This window comes from Lepidochelys kempii, chromosome 11, assembly GCF_965140265.1.
Source record: "Lepidochelys kempii isolate rLepKem1 chromosome 11, rLepKem1.hap2, whole genome shotgun sequence".
In the NCBI taxonomy this organism is placed as follows: Eukaryota; Metazoa; Chordata; order Testudines; family Cheloniidae; genus Lepidochelys; species Lepidochelys kempii.
In genome coordinates this window covers 13,782,134-13,802,315 of record NC_133266.1, presented here as the reverse complement: position 1 = coordinate 13,802,315, position 20,182 = coordinate 13,782,134, and the positions used below count along the sequence as shown (strand labels likewise).

The following is a 20,182-nucleotide window of genomic DNA, read 5'->3' as shown; positions in this document are numbered from 1 at the left end:
CTTTCACCCTGTTGATCATAAAACTGTAGCAACACAGGAGCCAGACTCACTCATTAGGGAATTCAATTTTAAATACAGCAACAGCAGCAACAACTACAAGTCCAGAGTCCAGCTCATCTCAGCTAACTTCTCTTTTCCCTGAAAGGCCAGTTATACTGTCTTTAATAACATCTAAGAGACTGTCAGACAAGGGGTATTTCCTTCTAAAACTCTCTCCAGCTACAGGGAAAGGGAACGAGGGATGTTGTTAACATGAAAGCCTTATGTAATACTTTACATTTCAAATGCTGTAACTGTTTTTCTTTCTTTTTAGAATCGTTAATACAAGGTTAAGAGGATTTTTAATGGTTTGCTATGGTACTAAGCGCACTGAGGTCTCCGTATATCAAACCCCAAACCTTGGCTGACACTGTTTCATGTTGGACAGTGATTGGGTTATGGTAACACCTTTGGCCCATTTATTCCATTGGATTAATACAACTGTGTTAAAATCACACATTCCCCAGCCTGGGGAGCAAGGACTGGAACCCTGGACATTCAGCTTGAAAAGCACAAGCCTGGAGCTAAAGGCCAGCTTTTTAGATTCTAGCAGTGGCCAAGCCCATCATCGCCTCACTCTGACCCACACTTTCACTCAGCCAAAGCCAGGGTGATACAATTATCCCCAGAGGGCTTTACAATCTAATCCAACACTGATAACAGTTATAGGCCTGGCTGGAAAGTATTGTTATTTTCACAGTTTGCTTATCTTGATCAGCTCCGATTACATATATAATGCCCAAATTTTGCTAGGCCAATGTCCCTGCCCCATTTATGCATGTAATCCAACATCCATCCGTTTCAAATAGGGCCACAGGAAGATTTCACTTTCCATAAGCTAAATGGTGCTACATGGTTGCTGTGTAGTGTCTTTGACATAATGTTTCTGTGGAGTTGAGTAAAAACTATTTCACCATGCTAATTTTTTCCCCTACTGTTACTCGCTCCTTCTTGTCAACTGTTTGAAATGGGCCATCCTGATTATCACTACAAAAGATTTTTTTCTCCTGCTGATAATAGCCCACCTTAATTGATTAGTCTCGTTACAGTTGGTATGGCAACATCCATTTTTTCATGTTCTCTGTGTATATATATTTTCCTACTGTATTTTCCACTGCATGCATCCGATGAAGTGGGTTTTAGCCCACAAAAGCATATGCCTAAATACATTTATTAGTCTCTAAGGTGCCACACGTACTCCTCGGTCTTTTTAGTTTTTTAATGTTTGGGTTGGAAGCTGTTGTACTTTGAACAACTCTAAGCCATTTTTGGGTAACCAGCAGAGTGAAACATACAATTGCTTAAGTGCTCCTAAAAGAAAACATTATTTCCACTTTAGCCACTAGGTCGTGCTCAACATAACAGCACTGAGTCCTAACAGCACTATACAAAGCAGTCACTATCAAATGCCATATAGAAAGGTAGGGCAGGAAGGGTCCTTGAGAAGTCATCTGATCCAGCCTCCTGCACTGAGGAAGGAGCTGGTAAACGTAGAGCATCCCTGACAGGTGTTTGTCTGACCTGCTCTGAAAAACCTCCAGTGAGGAAGATTCCACAATCTCCCTTGGAAGCCTATTCCAGTGCTTAATTAGATGTATAGTAAGGAAGCTTTTCCTAATATTTAACTTAAATCTCCCTTGCTGCAGATGAAGCCCATCACTTCTTGTCCTATCTGCACTGGAGATGAAGAACAATTGATCACCGGTCCTTTTTATAACAGCCCTGAACATATTTGAAGACAGTTATCAGGTGCTCCTTCAGTCGCCTTTTCTTAAAACTAACCCTGCCCACTTTTTTAACTTTTCCTCATACGTCTTATTTTCTAAACCTTTTATCATTTTTGTTGCTCTCCTCTGGACTCTCTCCAATTGGTTCACATCTTTTCTAAAGTGTGGTGCCCAGAATGGACGCAGTACTCCAGCTGAGGCCTCACCGGTGCAGAGTAGAGCAGGACAGTTACCTCCCACATCTTATATACAACACTCCTGTTAAAACACCTGAAAATGATATCAGCCTTTTTTGCAGTTGCATCACATTATTGACTCATGTTTAGTTTCCTTGAAGAGGAGCTCAGAGTAATCATGGCTAGCAAAGAATTAGCTGCAGGAGGCAGCCAATTAGTCTAAGAGGCCCAATTTCTGATAGGTTGACGTTACACCCCTTTTAGAGTCAGTTTCCTGGAAGACATTGTCGGAGATGCTGTCAGACACCCACAACCCTTGCCTGAAACTATATGGAGTGTGATCCATTGGTGGATCTCAGAGCACTTTGCCCACCTAACAGCCTTATGTGGTAGGGAAGTAATATAATCCCCACCACACAGAAAGGAAGCAGAGGCACAGACAGTAACTCTGCGGCAAAGCTAGGAAAAGAACCCAGATAACTTAACCCTGATTTGTGCTTCAGCCTATAGGTCATGCTGTCTCCCTTAAAGCAGGGGACTGTATTCAAGAATTCTGAATTGTATAGCCTGATCTACCACTTTGGCTGTCTGTGCCAGCTCAGGTTAGCACCTTCGTCTCTCTGTGCCTCTGTTTCCATTTTACTGACAGGGAAAGGATAAGCCCAGCCTTGCAGTTGGGCTGGATAGCTTCGTGTTCATAGCACACTCGGAGATGTTATACATTATTTTTTATTTTCCTCCCATTGTACTGCTGCTTCATGTCACTTTCTAGCAACTCTGGATGCAAAGGGAAACGGATCCATAACCCACTGCATAAGAATACAAAAGACTGACCTTTGCAGAATGGTGTTTACCCAAAGATCTCATTCTAACACACATCTTTACAACATCACCCACCCCTGAAATGTAGCTTTGTCTGGGGTAGAAAGCAGCAGCCATTTAACAGAGAGCAGCATACCAATAACATCAGAGTACCTTATCCAACTGAGACTACAGAGAGCACTTTAGGTGGGCAGAATGCTACTGCACAATTGGAATTTGACCAGATGTTGGGACTAACACCTCCACTCTTGTGAAAAGTGCTAGGAGATCCAGAAGTGACAAGTGATCATCTTCACACACACTTTATGGTTCTTCTATCTGCCGAGTGCCCTCTAACACCAGGCTCTACCATTGGACAACAGCACTGAAAAGGAAGAATGTTGCCTACTGAATTGCCATTGTTAGTTCCTGTAGCACCTCTGTTTTCCCTGTCCACATACTGACTTGGTTTGACCCTGCTTAGCTAGCAAGATCTGACAAGATAACAGGCCTCGGTAGTATGGCCGCTGGCTAATAAATATCGTGCTGCTGACAGTGCTTTGGGGAAAGTGCCCGACAAGCAGGAGCACAGAGACATGGCTGCAGTTACGTTTCTTCTTATGCTGATGTGCTCTCCCTTTCTTTTAGAAGTGGAATCCATGACTTCAAAGGAGAGATGAGGAGGCCTAGAAAAGAACAAGGTGGAAAGATATGAAGAAGAGCGCAGAGGAAGCTGGAGGGGAAAATCAGCATATCTGGGAGCTCAACATAAGAAGCTACAAAGTAGCTTAGGGTTTAGATTGAAAAGTCACCACTATCCAACACTGGGCCTGTTAGCTCAGAAGCCAGCCTGAAAAGAGGAGTCTTGTACTGAATCCTAAAGGATGCCAAGCTTGAGTTCTGGCAGGCCTGAAGGAACAAGTTCCAGAGCCAAGACCCACCTACTGAGAACACACCAGGTTCACCCTAGTGGACGGACAGCGGGAGACTTGCAGCGGATTACAAGTAACTGCCTCTTCAGCTTGTAGGAGGGAGCTGTGATTTGTGTGAGTGGAGATATTTAATCTGTACTAAGCACTGTGCAAACATAATGAATCCTCCTAGCTCCCGTGTGAGGTAGGTGTGGAAGTATTATCCCCATTTTACAGATAGGGAAATGGAAGCAGGCAGGTCATACCATCGCAGATGTGGCATGCAGAGTTCAGCTGAACCTCAGGGCTTCTCTCCTCTAGTTTGTTCCTGGTTTAGTTTTCTTTCAGATGTGGTCAGGCTCACCATGCCGATCTGGGTTGCCTTCCCTCTGCAGTCAGGTCCCTGATGTCATCAGGGTCAGAGTACATTCTCCAAGGTTTCCAAATATTCCCGCAATCTTCTTTAGAGATCGTTTGGAAGGAGCTTCCTCTGCCATTTGTGCTCTATTTCTTGCTAGAGTACTGAGTGGCCACTTCCCAGGCTCTGAGCCAGGCTGAGACATTGCACCTCTTCCCACATTAGACAGTCTAACCTCACGTTCACGCATTCTGCGCATGCTCTTTCTTTCCTGGCTGGAGTCAGATTTATGTCCCGTCTCTCCTCTCTGGCAATAATTAACTCACCCTGTAGATCCTGCTCCTTGTCTGAATCACAGTCACTCACTTCTAGCTTTTCCGCCTCTTTCTAAACGATGATTACTGAATCCAAGCACCAATGCACAGTCCTGGGAGTTAATGCAGCTGTCACCGGCAAACAGTAAATTCTCTTTCAACTCGGCTGCGACTCTGGTTCCTGTGAGACAGCAAAAGGAACGAGGCTTTGGCTTTGTCTACACTGCGCAGCTTTTAGCAACGCGGCTGTGCTGCTACAGCTGTGCCTCTAAAAGGCACGCAGTGTAGCTGCTGTTTGTCACCAGGAGAGAGCTCTCCCTCCGACAAAAAACGTCCATCGCCAAAGAGCGGCGGTAGTTCTCCTGCCGACAAAGCGCTGTTCACACCGGCGCAACTTTTGCCTTTCGGGGGTGTGTGTGTGTGTTTTCACACCTCTGAATGACAAAAGTTTTGTCGTTCGGTTGCCCGTGTAGACAAAGCCTGATGATAAAGCTGCCTGCAGGAGATGAGAAGCCTGGAGAAGGCTTGCTAAATGAACTAACCAGACACCTGGTGTGGGGAGGGAACTTCAAGCGGCTGGTTCCTTAGAAGAGAGCTGAAGCAGTTGTGTGAGATGGCTGACTCTGGGAAGGCTAGAGGGGAGTCAGCTCTGAACAGAATGGTTGTAAACTGAACCCCAGGGTGGGTCACCCCCTAAGAACTCCTTTAAAAAAAGGACTCTCTGGTAGAACCTTTTCAGTCCCCCAGGCTCTGAGGTAAGAACCTTGCCTCAGGGCAGATTTGGGGGACTTTGAGTTTTACTTTTGAGTTAGTTGTCTGGATAAACCCAGACCCCCCAATAATAGTGGTGATTGGAAGAGCAATGTGTGGAGTCTCTGAAAAGGGGCCTGGATGAGGGAGAATAAAGGGCAGGGCATTCCCTGGCCACAAGAAGGAGCAGGGGGGCAGTCAACTCATTTACATACCAGATACAAGTCAGTCCTTAGAAATGCAGCCTGGACCTGAAAAGTGCAGATTCCGCACGTATTGTGAATTAATGATTTTCTGTATCTGGTTACAAAGAGAGAGACATTTGCCCACTACGAGCCTGTAAATACATCTTGAGACCTGAAAGTCAAGCTGGGTTCTCTCCTTCTAGCATAGGCTTCCCAATAATGAAGATCTCACCAGTCAAACTAAGCCCTCAGACACCCATGCGACTCCATTGCTATCAAAGCATTTGGACAGGTATGACTGATTGTCCCTTTCTTGGGAACTTAGCCAACCATTCTGCTGCTGCTGCACAAGAAGGAAAGAATCCTGCCTACTCTCTTGGTACTGTAATGGCTCTGCTAGGCAAATGGTTGTCACAAAAATGGTCAGACAAGGCTCCAAATACACCCAGAGCAGAGCTGTTCAGAAAGACGGGAACATCTTTTTCACAGTAACTCTCCAGAGCATAACTGCATTTTGATGTTACTTTTGAAGTTGCCGTCGAAGGAGGAATAACAAAGAGCCATAACTGGGGGGATGCAAAATGGCCTTGCTTCTCCTGCTAATGAGCATTGTTAAATCACTTCTAAAAAGCTGAAATCAGCATGAACGTTCTTCCACTGGCTCCAGGAAGATACTTCAAAATGCTCAGATAATTTAATAATGCAAACCCCTTTAAGCCATCTTGAGAGTCAGTTCTCTGTGAATACTCCTGTTCTGCTGTAGGGCTAAAAATAGCAGTGTAGACATTTGGACTCGGCCTGGTGCCTGGCCTCTGAAACCCAGTCTCGGGGGAGGGTCTCGGAGCTCACACACCAGCCCAAGCCCAAACATCTACATTGCTGTCTTTAGTCCACAAGCTTGAGTCAGTTGACCCAGGCTCTGAGACTTGCTGCTGCAGGGCTTTTTGCTGCGCAGATGTACCCATAACATCTTTTGTGGCCTGTTCTGTGGGCAAGCTTTGTTAAGCCCAGTGCTACCAAGAACAGCACTCTTATACGGCAACCTTTGACTTCTGCATGAAAATAATGATGCAAAGCAGGCCGAATGCACAATGCTAGACAATATGACTCCGCTATAGGTGCCTTGGGTAACGTGCTCCTGAGCAGCCGCACTGCGCTGCTCTTCCCCTGCACCTACTGCTTTGATCCGACTAGAGGAGAGAGACTACTGCCCAGCTCCGCTAGGGGAGCAGCAGTGTGAGCCATGGAGACAGAAAGGAACAAAAATTGGGGGGAAATCCTCTCCTCCCTTCCTTATTCTATGGGTTATGCACTGCCACTGGTTTTCAAATAGATCTCTTCTTTGCTGGTGCTATTTGGCCTCCTAATCTGCTAGCAGCCTGACTACACTATATCAGACTCCTTTCTCATTAGACTATTTGCAATCGCTGAGGGTGAGACACTGAGTTTCTGTCTGAACCATGAAGGTTCCCTTCAGTGCCAGCTTTTGGGATAATGGAACAGAGCTGTGAGTTGTTAACGGCATGTGGTTGTTTTAATACACCAATTCTCTCCTCATCTAGGGGTAGAACCTATTATCTCCACCCACAGCTGTTTGCAGGGCTTTTAAGAGCCAGTAAGTGCATGGCCATAGATAGCATGCACAGAGGCTCACTAAACCACACCCTCCCATTAAAACAAAACACTTGGCACTGTAAAATGCACTTGCTAACAGAAAATGAAGGCCTGCTTCAGCCTCCCGCCTGTAACAGGTACAGGATCTGTCCAGCCCCAGTACCCTGACAGGACAACAATCCAGCCTTCAGTATTTAACATCCATGGGGCGCTTTAAACTAGACTCTGTATCAGATCATAATCTTCCGGAAGTTTTGTTGTTCTGTTTTTAATTATCTTTCCAGCCTATTTGCCAGGTACAGCTGTATGGCTTACTGGTCTATAATTCCCCAGATGACCCCTAGTGCCAATTTTAAATATAGAGACATCATTGGCTGCTCTCCAATCCAATAGAAGAGTGGCTGCTTTTAATGACAGACCAAATATTTTTATTTGCAGCTCAGCCACTTCATACTTAAGCTGCTAAGGACTGCTGGAATAGACCAAGGGAGGCTGGTGACTTACTGCTTTAAATTATCACTTTGCTACAGCACCTCTTTTCCTGACACCTCAGTCTCTGACAGCACTGCATCTTTGTTACCAGACGAGAGCAGGTCCACAGTAGGAATCTCCCCATCATCCTCAGCAGTGAAAACTAATGCAAAGAAATCCTTTAGTTTCTCAACGATGTCCTTAATTACTCATCCTTAATTGCCTTAATTACTCCCTTTAAGCCTAAGGGATCAAGAGTACCCACCAATTCCTTCACAGGCTTCCTGCTTCTCATACACTTAAAGAATCTCTTGTTACTTGTTTCTACACCTGTAGGTATTTGTCCTTTGAAATCTATTGTGGCCCTTTTGAATTCTTACGTATTGCCTCCTGTAAAGTAAAAAAGAGAGACAGGCATGCACAGACAGACAGACAGGCAGTCTGGGCTTTTTGCTTATGTGCTCATATAGCCATTCTGGACTTGAGAACATCCCCACTGTGTAGAAATCAAGGAAACACTAAGGGACATGGTAAAGTCTAACCTAGTTCAGGGACAAATCATCTATTATAATTTAGTCTGAAATGTTAATCGAGAAACTCTCGTAAAGAATGCAGGGCTTCAGTCCTCTTTTTTTTTAAAAAAAAATCATTACCCCCATTGCACATGCATTATATTGTAATTAATAGGTGTGCCACTATCCCCTACCGAATGGGCTCAAACTGCTCACGTCACATAGGTCTCACACTACGAACAGCAATTCTCCTTTCGTTTAAGCAGCAGAGGCCTATGCCTTTGGAGCAGGAAGTCCCAACTCCCATCCCTGCTGCTCACGTTAAGTTCTAATTGGTCACTATGTGAAATTCTGCATGACCATGGATCTGCTACTAGGGTTAGACATTACACCGTAAGACACAGCAGAGAACAGCCCTACTTATCTGAAGGGAGGCCCGGGGAGACATTGGAAGCTCTCATTTAAATAAGGTTTGAGATCAACAGGGCTGTGACCAGCTTTGAGCTGGCCCCGGAGATGAAGTCACAGTGAAATCTGCCTCCTTCCCCAGCCAAAGCTCCCTGCGGAGCCAGCCTGGACCCCGGCGGGTCCTCTGGCCCGGCGCCCGCAGCGAGGAGCAGGAGCCCGGGGCGGGCTCCGCCGCGCTGGGCTCGGGAAGCGGGAGCGGCGGCTGGCACATGGGACCCGGGAGGAGGAGCTCCGCGCCGCGCATCACGGGGCGGTAGTCGCAACTACCCAAAGTAGGCGCCCCGTGCTGGCCGCTCACTGCCCGGCCCTGGCGGAGGTGAGTGCACGGCCCCCGGGGCCCGCTCCGGTTCCGGCTCTGAGCGGATCCCTGTCCCCGCCCTCGCGTGGCGACGCGCCACTTGCCGGCCGGCCGGCGGCGGTAAATGGGGAAGGGGCGGGAGCAGCCGGAGTTTTGCTACTGCCCGCGGGGGGGGGGGGGGGGCTGGAGCGCGCCGCTCGGTGCAGGGCTCCAGGGGGAGCAGGGCTGCTGGTGATCCCGGCCCCCCATCCGATCGCCTGACCGCATGCGGGGCTGGCGCGGGGGGGGGAGGTAAGCTATGGCCGGGCTGCGCTCTCCTCCCATAGGCAGGGGTGCTTTGGGGTGAGGGGAGTTTCTCAGCTCGGGGTCCGCCGGAGTCCCCGCTGCAGCCTCTCCTGGCTGCTCAGAAGCCCCCGGACACGTATGGAGGGGCCAGACCCTGCGTCCACAATGTGACTGGATCGCACGTGGCCAACCCCTGTCCTTTTCCATTCGTCCTGGAGTATTAGCTCTCCGGCCCGTGGGCGTTGTTCCCTAGCTCGCGGATGGCCATTATGATGACCTGTTCTTACTGCCCCCGGGGCCTGGCTTTCTTAAAACAAGTGGGACTGGGCGTATGGGGCATGCACCGTCTCGGGCAAAAGCCAGAAGCAACACGCTAGGGGACATCCTGAGTCTGATTTCTGTCTCTGTGAGTCTATTCGGTATATTAAGTAACTTGTTTCAAATCAGGGAGATGGTATTGAACTTGAATTGCTTGGTTATATGTGCCTTAATCCAGGGGTGTCTGGGACATCATCTGGTGTCCGTGGTTTTCATGATAGAAGTATCTAGTTTTTATTTTGGATCACACAAGAGTCAGAATTTCTTAAAAGGGGCACGGCAGCCTCTCAAAGGGAGTTGATTTAGAAAAGAGTTAGAAGTACTTTCAGGAAGTATCAATATATCAGGGTATAAATTAAAGAATCAGCATGGGAGATGTGGTCTGATTCTGGAATGACCTCGTTCCTTCCCTATGCCAGTAGAAACTCAGGAGTGTCTCCTCTATGTGGTGCTTGTGATCCAGGGAAAGGAGGAAGTTTGCCTACCACTAAGCTGTAGAAACATTTCCTTCCAGAACACCCATTGAGTGGATTGGCTCTGGCCTTTGAGTAAGCAGCTTGTTTTACCTGCCAGATGATTAACACCTTGTTTGCAGTACACTGAAAGAGAAGGAAGGGAGAAGTGGGGGACCAGGTAGGGTTTCTCAGGATCAGTCATTCTCAACCTGCGGTCCAGTCAGCACAGAGCTGCGACCCAAGTGACATCCTCAGGGATATACAGCATGGCAGTGGGTGAACCATGGGCTTGGGGAGGCTAGCCCCCAGCCCGGCCCACCCTTTCCACCTGAGGCCCAGATCATCCTGACCTTCCAAGGCCAGAGGCCCCCCCCCCACAGCCGCCAGCCCCCCCACAGCCCCGGGTCACCTGAGCGCCTACAATCCCAGAGCACCCGGCAGGCGGCACACGCGCCCCCCAGAGCGCCAGACAGGTGGGCGGCAAGCGTCCCTCCCCACCCAGTCCCAGAGCGACGAGTGGGCAGCATGTGGCCCTCCCTTTGCCCCCCCCCGGCACTGGGCGGTGTGGCCCCAATGCCAGGGCCCCCCCCCAGCGCTGGGCAGCCCCGGGCAGCCCCAGCCACCCCAAGTCCCAGCTGCCCTAGACCCAGCCCCAGGAGGCTTCCCTTCCCAGAACAGGAGCAGCCTGTCTGCGCTGGGGCCAACTAGCAGCAGGAGGGGGCCCTGGTATGGAGCATGGCCGGGGCCATACGGGGCTGTTTGGGGAGGCACAGCCTTCCCCAGCCTATTATACGCACCATCCATGCATGGGCGGCAGGTATAATAGGCCAGGGAAGGCAAAGCCTTCCTGGCGAAGCCACTCCCACGGGACACCTGGGCTGCGGTGGTCCCGCCTCTTCCACAAGGCCTTCAGCCCCCACCCACTGCCTGGCTTCCTGCACTCCAACTCCTGCTCCCCGCTGCTTGCTGTGTCACTTCTCCTCGGGGGTGGGGGAGTGAGGAGGGACGCTGCAAGCAAGCAGCAGGCGTGGGGGGCTGGTGGGGGAGTGAGGCAGCTCTGCCGGGCACTGGGGCCACCAGCTTGGATGGGGGGGTGCCAGCTCTGCCCAGCGCTTGGGTGGAGGGTCTGGGGAGAGCGGCTCGGCTTGGCACTCAGGCTGTGGGGAAGTGGGTCGACCCGGCACTGGGAGCGGCCCGGCATGTCGCTCAGCCTGGCACTGGGGCTGGCCCGGGGTGGCTGGTGTGGGTGAGCTGGGGCTCCTCTCGTCACGGGGGGCCTCAGGGCTCCTGTTATGGGATTTCGGGGCTCCAACATGCGGGGGGGTGGAGCCTCGGGCAGAAGGGGCAGGGCCAGCGGGCTAGCCTCTCCAAAGTGGGGGTTCACCCGCCACCCATGCCATACAGGTAGTATTGGATGCGACCCACAATGGTAAATAGGTTGAGAACCACTGCTCAGGATCCTCAAGGAGAGCAACCTTTTGCTGGGTGTTAGATGTGCTGAAGGAAAAATATTCCAAGAAAAGGAAGGGAGGGAAAGGGCACCATAACACACGTGTATTTATAATACAGGCCTTGATCCTGCAGTTGGCTCCGTGCAGGCAGGCCCACATGGACTTAAGTGGGACTCTGCACAGGCCGAACTAGTTGCAGGATCAGTTACATAGGCTTTAAGATTTTTCCTATTTACATCTGCGTATGTATACAAAAATGTATTGTTAACACGGGGCTGTCCTTGTATAGCAACAACAGAAGACTAACTTGGGTGGAGGCAGGAATCACAGAACTGACTGTGATTCAGAAAGACAAACATGCAGGACAAGTGTGTACTTCAAATTACTTCAATGGGACCATTCAGAGAACTGACCGCTCCGTCTAGAGCTGAGCACATAGATAAGAGTTTGCAGGATCCGAGCGCAGATGTGGCGAGTTGTTGGTTAAAGAGCAGGAAGTTCATGAAAGCATGTATTATTTATATTGCGTAGTAGCACCTAGAGGCCTCCTCCTGCGAGCTGGGTGTGACACAAGCATACAACAATCACAATGCACCAATGGGCTTTTAAATCGGTATCTTCCAAATGAGATTTGTGCATTGCAAAGTGCCGTCCTATGGAGAGAAATAAAACCTAAACATGCTGGGGGGAGGAAGAAAGTAGCTTACAGTATCAAAATTCCTGTTGGTTTAGGATTTTTAAAATAAGATTTAAATACCACCGCAGGTCTCATCTCGTTTAACAAACCACAGTTGACATAAAAATCAGGTACAGTAAAGCCAGATCTGATATTCAATATACAAGTTTGATTTGCTGTGTAATTGTAAAGGAAAAAGTTGCAAGTGATGACTTATGCAGGACACCACAGGAAAATGTGCCATTTGAAAAGCTTTTTTTTTAAAAAAAAGAACAGCATACACACACACACGTCATAAGGAACTGGGCTTTGCAACATTACAAAAAAAAAAAAAAATCCATAGAAACACCCTCAGATTCTCGTAAAACAAGTGAAAATTTTCTTCTCTCAAACCCATTTGGCCAAGGTTACTAATGAAACCAACTTGCTGGAGAAATGGAAAAGCCGCTGGTTGCTATGGTGATGAAGTATGAACTTCCAAGAATAAATAAGCACCAGCTTTTTTACAAATCAGTTTATCATCCTTGATTATGACACTCACCGAACCAAGCTTGTAATGGAGGCAGATGCTAATTGATTTTCAAACTTAAACACTACTGTTCTTCATGGTGTGGTTTCTCCTCCATCCTTACACTGACTAGGGCTCTTCTCTTGCTGAACGGGCATTAGCAGTGTAGCCTCATGTAGACAAGGTCAACATTTTCAAAAGCACCAAGTCATCTGGGAGTTTCTGAACATTTTAACCAAGGCCTTAGAAAACAATACAGAAAGCACAATTCACCTTTAGACCCCCCAGCTTCTCCTAGCAGATTTTCAAAATCTCTACTTTAAGCCTTGATCCTTCAAACCTTTTATATGTGTTCACCTTTAGCCACATGAGCATTTCCACTGAAGTCACTGGAAGCACTTGCATATGTAAAGTTATTCACATGTACTGGGGCACAAGGCATTTCTAATGTGTCCATCGCCGAAGTATCTGGGCACCAATTATTTATAATATAAAGTACCATCACATATCAGTAAGCATCACTTATTATTTAGAATGAATTAACTTTTATTTCAGGACATTTGTCTGCCAGAGGGAGCACTCCAATAGACTTAACTATAAAATATATATTAAAGACTCAAGAAAATAATACCAAACGGCTCGAACCTAAAAGCAATAAAGCACCAATTAATGTATCTTGCCAAGGGTGCTGTGAAATATAAAATACAATTTAAAAGAGGTCTATGACCTTCCTTTTGCTTCACAAAAAAAGGGATCTCGGAGCCTACAAAAGTATGGTCCATGTTCTGTCAGTCTCTGCAAACCGCAGACTCCAGAAGTGCCCTGCCCTCTGACCTAAGGAACAAGATGGTATAGAGGGAGCCAAATGATCAGTAAAGTGTTTGGACTCAATCCAGCAAGGGCTTTAAAGTTAAAACTCCAAAGATCTCTCTGTCTTGGTAATTGGTTTGTCCGCTCCCTGCTGTAGCGGAGGTGGTGATGGAAGCAGGAGTCTTGTAGGTCAGTCGGCTGATTAAAGAGATGAGAGTAGAGTGGTAGGCAAGTGCTGTGTTGTAGAGGACAAGGAGCTGGATTATACACTGAAATATCCATTGTCCGTGTAATGACAGGGCCGTGATCTAGCCAGTAGTTCCACACATTGGTAGTCAAATAGGTAGCACAGTGGCTCTAGAGCTCTTTTACCTCAGGTTCAACACCTGCCCCAGAGAACATACAACCTCCGTATTATTTGCCGCTTTTAAACCAAGTTTTCCTCCTGCCCCCTAACTCAGCAAAGTTAGACTGAGTTCTAACTTTGTCTTCCACCAGATCTGCTTTTGAACTGTTCACTCCTTCAGCGTGCCCCTGCACTTTCCAAACCTCTCTTTGAGAGACAGAAAGGAGACTCTGGCTGCTTCTGATATCCCTTATCTCTCTTCCCTAGGTTCATGCTGTTCAATCCGCCTACCCCACACACCCTTTTCCCCTTGTTTCTGCTTGTGGGATGTCTTTCTCGCTACACTTTCCCCTCGCTCGCCCTTGACTGTGACTTCTGAAAAGCTTTAAGTTGGCTGTTTGGACAATACAAAGACAGCCACTAAAAAGCAGACTAGAGCAGCTCTAATAAGCTCTTACATATGGATGCGCTGCTGTTACAGAGGATGCTTTGCTTAATGGTCAGAGCTTCAAATTTGAAACCCCTGGACTCCCTTGAACCACAGTCCCCGTCCCAGCCAGGCTGACTCAGTCTTCCCCCTTCTGGGCTCAGTAAATAGAGTGCTGTGCTGAAGTGTTTAAGATGAGACCTTAACATGAAGGCCCTGTGTCTTTTGTGTAGGCATTAAACAGCCTCAGTCCATAGCACTTTTCATAACAACAGGGAGTTGCCATATAAGATCCTTGGCAAAAATGTCCCCTCCCTGTGCATTGTATTGCTTGGCTCTAGCTGGTAACTGCTTTCTGCCTCAGAGTTGTCTGCATATCAGTCATGGGCTTTGGCATCTCCTGGCTCAAAAGGCAATATATATACTCAAGATCTATCATTAGTCAGCTAGAGGGATGCACCAGTAGAAAGCTAGGAAGTACCAGGTTTTTTGGGTTGTTTTTTTCCCCAGATATAAGTCCCGTCTGAATGGCAAGTGAAGCTCTTCACCAGGTGGTACTTTGAGGAAACTGCTCAGACTAAAGTGGTCTGTTCAGTAAAATACCATCAGCGCTGGTCACTGGGCATGGTACAGCTTCTGTCTGGTAGAGTTTGGCATGTGTACAGCCTTCCAAGAGTGTACAAAGAGTAGCAAGATTTCCTCTTTGCATACTTCTGGTGGCTTGGGCTCTGCTGTTTGTACCTGTGTCTCACAGCTGAAAAGAATCAAAGTCCAGAGCCTAAAATGGAAAGCTGTTGTAATGAAATCGCTGGGTCGTAACCATACCTTGAATATGCTGCGTTGAAATGTAGCCAGGAGAGGGTGCTATATTGTCCAGGCCAACTGCTAGCAGTAGACCACTCTATCAACGCTAGAGAGCAGGTAAAAGTAGCTTTCTGAGGGGCAGTGGACTCTGCAGAGAATCAGGGGCTCTGTGACAGCAGGAGCCGCAGGCCAGAACCAGAAGGAGCTGGCTGCGGAAGGAAGGCTGGGTAGCGGGCAGCCTGAGAGCTGGGACTAAAATGTTAAGAGCCAGTCAAAGCATCAGCCTGCTGCTGGCAGAAGCCCAGCAGGAGAAGGAGGATATAGGACAGCATCGTGCAAGCAGGAGTGGGGTAAATGCACATGTGGATACCAAGAGACCACGGGCGAAGCCAGAGTTCAATTCTAATGGGCTCTATAGGCCAGGGTTTGACCACTGTCTAGTCAATGGATGGACTGGAGGGAGCATCCTTAGCACTAGGCCTGGGGAATCCCATGGGGCTGTTAGTTCACAATGGACCTCCCCTAGAGTCTGGGTTGATCTTTCGTTATGACTGTTGATGTTGTTGTGCCTAGAGTATTTGCAGCTTTTAGTTACAGAGCGTTGTGGTGCTGTTACTTACTCAAAAAGCATTGAGTGTGTTAACAGGGAGCACCAAAGATTAGAGTCTGGTGCTTGGCAGCACGTGCTGTAGGAACTCCAGTCTTGCAGTACACAGAGCATGCTACCAGACACGCAGAAAGCACTGCGGTACCACAGCCGTTGCGGCAACGCCCCACAGTGGCAACAGCTACAGTCATTTATTTACGTGTAGCACAGTACCTTGCAAAACTCCCTGGTGGCAGGACATTTTTGACCGTGAGTAAAATATTAGAGGTTGGGGGTTTTTAGTCATTGTTGGAGTGGGTGAACAAGGAGGATGTGTGTCTGGGCTGGTAAATGTCCACAGCAGTATGGCAAGGCAGATGTGGTGCTAAAAGCTTGCAGGGTGTTTCTTAGACACATACGAAGATAAGATCTTTACACAGATGTGCATACAATCTACATAGAGAAAGACATGGGGAATGGATGGAGTACACAAGCAGACAGAGTGAGTGGTAATATAAGGGTTTGGTTTAGAAGGTAATGTAATCTGAGTAACCTCTCTCCTTCTTCCTTCTGTTTTTTTTTTTAATCCCATCCTCCACTTTCTGTTGCTTCAGTCCAGTTAGATTCCCCTGAATGGTTCCCCGGGTCAATAATCCTCCTCTCCCCACGTCCTTATAGACGTAGTGTTTAAGTGTCATGCAATTGTATCATGTATTTAAGCAGGGGTGGGAGAGGGACACAGATAAAGAAGCAGGCAATCCTGTAGTCATAAGTGTACATAGATAGGATCCCAGCTTCTGAGTGAGGGCCAGGTGGTTGGCAGTCTGGTATGAGTGTCCCAGCTAAGGTTCTGATGTAATTGAGCAGAGAGGCAATATTCCTGAACACATTTTGCATAACGGAACAGCTCCAGATTCTCTCAGCTACTGTTCTTCTGCTAGTCTTACCATGGAGACCTCTTTGGGTGGGTGGCTTACTCAGCAGGTGTTTTCACTGTAGACTGGCTAAGAAGGAATCCTGCCTTCTTTCCTATTGACGTCTCACGTCCTCCACAAGCTTGAGAAAGGGACTAATAAAGTGATCCTTGGAGCCCCAAGATGGCTTGGGAAACACGGGTTTGCCATCCCAAACCAGCCTGCATCAGATTGATTCTTGTGTCTGAGCAGAAAAGACAGCTGCTCCTCCCAAACGAAGGGATCCAGCTGTGCCCTTTCGGAGCATCATAAAGAAATCTGAAAAGAGGGCCAAACCTGTATTAGAGACAGTGTCTGGTCAAATATAAGCAAAACAGAAGGAAACTACCCTTCCCCTGCCAGGGTCCTTGTACCAGATAGACAAGCAGCGTAATTCAAAGTAACTACAGTCTCTTAGAACTTGGTTCCCCCTTTATGGGTCTGCTCCATAGCTGTTCCAAATCAAAGAAGAGGTGGGGGTCACAGACCCATAGGTTTCAAGGAAGAACCAGCACTTCAACCTGCCTTCTCCACTGCAGGAGAAGACTATGCCTATTCCTCCCCTCTCCCGGCTTATTTCCCAGGATGCCATCCCACAGCCCGGAACTACTTTCCCCAGCAAGCCCGCTCCCTGGGATCCCAGAGAGGGGCCAGCTGGGGACTGCCCTGGGCCAGCCTTATCCCTCACCAGTGAGAGCAGATGGGGAGGGCGATCCTGCTCATGGAACAACTCTCTCCCTCCTAAAAGCAGAGGCAGCAGCACAAGTTTCTTCCTTCAACCCCCAAACTGCCTCCCCCCCAAACCACTTCCTTTCCTTCCATGGCACCTACCCCCCCGGGTAAGTTTAACCTGGAATGTGGGGGACTGCTGGTCTAGGAGCATTTCCTCACAAGTCTCAAAGGGCTGGCATACCCAGTTATGGAAACTTCCTGTCTTAAGAGACCACCAAGAAATATCCACACCTACGCACTGAGTGCAGTTCTTCTGCATCTTTACTAGAAACACCCTCCTGCCCCCGTTAAGCAACCCAGGTTTGATCTTGATTGAGTGATTGCTGAAAACAAGTTTCGCTGTCTCTCCACTCTCTAAAGCTAATAATGACAGGACTCCAGGCTTGCATGTAACTTGACTCCAAAGACAATCTGCATGCATGAAAGTAGAAAAGATTTGCTCTTTATTGTCTAAGGAAGGAGGGCATCCTTGCATCACACCCATTATCTACAGACTGCAGGGTATTTTTAGATCCCGCTGAGTGGATTCTTCCATTCAGGTAGTCAGCCTGGTACACCATGCCTTCATTTAGCTGCTGTTCCTGCTTTTTTGCAGAGGAAAAGCTCAGAAAGGGGTGAGTCACCATTAGATAGCAATTAACTTGATAGGAGCAGCAAAGAAACCAAGACCACAGAAGAAAATGATAGCAGCCACATGGGACTTCAGTACAGTACTCAAGGCTCTTGCAAAATATCCATCTGAGCCTTTTAAGAACTGTGAGATGAGAAAAGTCATGAAAATAGCCTTCTTATTAGCCATTACATCAGCCAGATGAGTTAGAGTATTACAGGCATTAATATTAGATCCACCATTCTTCAGTTTGTAGACTACTGCACCACAATCATTGTTCACCTCCTTACCAAAACTCATTCTGCTGCATTAAGCAGAAGATTAAACTCCAGATACTTGCGCCCCAAATCCTCAGATTCCAACTTTATGAAACTTTTATTACAAAAGCGATCCTGGGGTGGCATTTCGTTATTATATCAGTGTGCCGGCTGCCCGCGGCAAATCCAGCAGCCTGTCACTTTCATTACAGTGGAGCGGCAAAGGAAACTGTGTAAACATCTCCTTTGTCATAAAGGAATAGAAGTGACACCTTTGCCGTTCCCATGTCTGTGCAGGCTATCAGGGGAATCAGTCTCCTGAGCAGAATTTGGCAGAGCAGAGATTCAGAATGTGTGGTACACCCTGTTGGTAACCCTGCTTTAAAAACAAACAAACAAACAAAAACCCTTAAAATCATAAACTCCTGCCTATTTGTGTTCCATTATTCCAGTTTTGCTTAGTCACCAGCCTTTATTACAGGCAGGGCTAGGAGGGCTGGTTAGTCAGGTTGCCTGTTAATTCCCATTATGAGACCCTGTTTTCAGTTTAAAAAACTTTGCCAAACTTTAACTCTTTGGGCTGAAATTTGCTGTGCCAGGTGTCTACTTAGGGGTGAATAACTCTGGAAAAATTTAGCCAAAACCGGTCAGCCATTTCCAGGAACAAAGCTAGGGAAAAGTGTATTTTGCCCCTGTTTAAAAATTCTGGCAACCTTTCTTTGAGACACTCTAGAGCCCCCATGCTTTGGAGCAGGCCTTGAAGTTTGGCAGGAGGGTGGTCTTTTGCCATGCCCATGAAAACCCACCTACATTTGACCAAGTTATAAGGTTTTGAAAAATTGCAGTTTGCACATGCTCAGTAGAGACTTGCTAAACGATTGTAGCTTAATTCCCCAACGATTTTATGCACACTGAGTAGGGTTACCATACGTCCGTATTTTCCTGGACATGTCTGGCTTTTTGGTTCTTAAATTGCTGTCCAGGAGGAATTTTTAAATATCTAAAAACGTCCGGGATTTTGCCATTATTATTCTTCCGCAAAGAAGAGTTGATCATTCAAGAAAGAGAGTGAATGCTGATCTTTCGAGAAAGAAAGTGAATGTTGATCACTTCAAAGAGTGCCCGCTTTTCCCCCCTAGCTCCCAGTGCTTGCGCCGCGAAACAGCTGTTTCATGCGGCTGGGAGGGGGGGGGAGGAGGGGGAACGCAGCACACTGAGGGGAGGAGGTGGGGCTGGGCGGGGATTTGGGGAAGGGGTCCAATGGGGCAGAGAGGGGCGGAGTTGGGGCAGAGATTTTGGGGAAGGGGTGGAGTTGGGGAAGGGGGGTGCCAGCAAATACCTCCCCCCCCCCCCGGTGGAGTGTCCTCTTTTTTGAATGTTCAAATATGGTAACCCTAACACTGAGCATACTACAGCCCAGGGCTCAGCAGGACTTTCCTGCAGTTCTTGGCGTCTCCGGGCCAGGCCAGGTCCAAGCACAAGAACTGAGAGCAGAGACCCTGTCACTCCAGTGCTTTCAGGGCCCCCACTGCTGATGCCCAGGCAGCAAGGAGGAGAAAGCCACTTGAATCGAATGCCAAGGGGAGAACAGCTGGATCTGCGCGGGAGTAGATCAGAACAAGGAGCCTGATAGTGGGAGCGGAGAAGGCTGGCAGTGGAGAGGGAGAGGCAGACAGACTGGGAGTTGAAGTAGGGGGGAACTGGCACTGTCTGAGCAAGGAGGCTGGGTCTGAAAGCCAGGGAGGAAAATGGGAGACAAGGGTTGGGAGCCTGTGGGTAGTGGGGAGAGACTGATATTGGGCATAGGAGCCTGTCACGTGGACTGAATGAGGCAGGGGTCCTGTGAAAAAAAAATGGAATGTGATCTTATCATCAAAGAAAGACAAGGAGTACTTGTGGCACCTTAGAGACTAACAAATTTATTTGAGCGTGAGCTTTTGTGAAATGTGTAAGTCTCTAAGGTGCCACAAGTCCTCCTTTTCTTTTTGCAGATACAGACTAACACAGCTGCTACTCTGAAACCTATCATCAAAGACTGTATCCTAATGCACACGCACAAGGGCTGAAATGAAAGTTGCACAGGCAATTCTGACATTTCCTAACTTCACCTCCCTGACTTGCACTGTTTGGTAATTGATGTTTTGTGCTGAGGAGAAAAAGGGCTAAGTTATTTCTTCCCATTACCAGTATTGCTTTCCCCCTATTTGTTGCCTTTTCATGTTTTGAGCTTCTTGCATACCAGCCATGTTATTGCCTTGCTTCCTGAATGGAAGTGAAAGGACTCCTGGAATGTATAGTAGAGTTCCAGACCAAGCAGCTTTGTATAAAAGGCCCTTTTCT

At 47.9% G+C, this 20,182-nt stretch overlaps 2 protein-coding genes across 8 annotated transcripts in view; one reads left to right on the top strand and one right to left on the bottom strand.

The window, feature by feature from the left end:
• The window catches only part of C11H2orf76 (chromosome 11 C2orf76 homolog), a 222,661-nt gene that overhangs the window by 146,549 nt on the left and 55,930 nt on the right, over window positions 1-20,182 (bottom strand). The window lies entirely within an intron of this gene.
• STEAP3 (STEAP3 metalloreductase) overlaps window positions 8,172-20,182 on the top strand; it is a 67,949-nt gene continuing 55,938 nt past the window's right edge. Inside the window, exon 1 of one of the 7 annotated variants that reach the window (XM_073305227.1) lies at window positions 8,172-8,328. The gene's annotated coding sequence lies outside the window, so the exon portion shown is untranslated. The other 6 variants (XM_073305223.1, XM_073305228.1, XM_073305229.1 and 3 more) reach the window with 6 other exon arrangements.